This window comes from Sceloporus undulatus, chromosome 9 (genome assembly GCF_019175285.1).
Source record: "Sceloporus undulatus isolate JIND9_A2432 ecotype Alabama chromosome 9, SceUnd_v1.1, whole genome shotgun sequence".
NCBI lineage: Eukaryota > Metazoa > Chordata > Lepidosauria > Squamata > Phrynosomatidae > Sceloporus > Sceloporus undulatus.
The window spans coordinates 23,771,791-23,773,395 of record NC_056530.1 but is presented as its reverse complement, the minus strand read 5'-3'; positions in this window follow the sequence as shown (position 1 = coordinate 23,773,395).

Below are 1,605 nucleotides of genomic sequence, written 5' to 3'. Positions count from 1 at the left end.
GTCTGTGTGTCTGTGTGTCGTTTGCCTTGCTTTCTTACGGCTGGGAATGGAGCTGAGAACTGAGGGAGAGAAGAAAGGGTCAGTTTTGGGCAAATTCAGAACTTCTATGGTATAAAGAGTCCAGTGTGATTGACAACAGCAAAGACTTTTCTATTGAGACACCACATAGAAATTCAATTTTTAGCCAGACACTGTCCACTCCACCAAACAATATATTAAAAACCCCAAACCTAAAACATAACCCTCTCCAAAACCTACCCCCCCACCCCAATTCCATAGGTCTGTTGCCTCAAGGTAACAAGGCCTCCTTTGGCCCATCCAGAAACTAACCCTTTGTGTAAATACCTTCACCCCAACTTTCTTCATCCAACACATTGCAAAATCTATTCATCCCATAACTATTCTAACCAGCTGCAAGAAATCCCAATTCCCAATCCTTACTCCTATATACCCAGATCCCCAGCCAAATTTACACCCAATCATTTATATATACAATTAGCAATTATTACAACCTAATCTTAACAAAATATAAAACCTTAAAAAACATAAAAAGACATATGACAGACACACATTACAAACAAAATCATGAGGTTTTTTCTTTTCCACCGCTAGATTGAAACTATAATTTTTGCATTCTTACTTACAAAAAGAATGTTAGTTCATTCTTGGATTCTGTATGGCTTCTTGTGTGTGGACTCTCTGATGTGTTCACTAGGTGTGACTTCTGGATAAAAAACATTTACACAATGCTGGCATTTGTATGGCTTCTCTCTAGTTGTGGACTCTCTTGATGTGTTCACTAGGTATGACTTTACGATTGAGAAAACGATTTCACAACAATGCTGGGCATTTGATATGGCTTCTCTCCTAGTGTGGACTCTCTGATGTTTCACTAGGTGATGATGTATGAGGAAATAACATTTTACACAAATTGCTGGCATTTGTTTAGTATGGCTTCTCTGCAGTGTGGGACTCTCTGATGTGTTACTAGGATTGGACTTCTGAGATAAAAACGGTATTTCACACAATGCTGGCATTTGAATTTTGGGATGGGGCTTCTTCTCTAGTGTGGAACTCTCTGATTGTGTCTCATAGGTGTGAGACTTGTCTGAGGGAAGATTAAATTTCACACAAATGCTGGCATTTGTATGGCTCTTCCTGAGATGGATTACTCTCTGAGTGGTCACTAGGTGTGACTTAAAAAACGTTTCCCACAATGCTGGCATTTGAATGGCTTCTCTCCTGTGTGGACTCTCTGATGTGTCACTAAGTGTGACTTCCGAGAAAACCCTTTCCCACAATGCTGGCATTTGTATGGCTTCTCTCCTGTGTGGACTCTCTGATGTCTCACTAAGATTTCCTTCAAAGAAAAACCTTTCCCACAATGCTGGCATTTGTATGGCTTCTCTTCTGTGTGGACTCTCTGATGTGTCACTAGGACTGACTTCCAAGAAAACCCTTTCCCACAATGCTGGCATTTGTATGGCTTCTCTCCAGTGTGGACTCTCTGATGTCTCACTAGGGTTGACTTCCGATAAAAACGTTTCCCACAATGCTGGCATTTGAATGGCTTCTCTCCTGTGTGGACTCTCTGATGTGTCACTA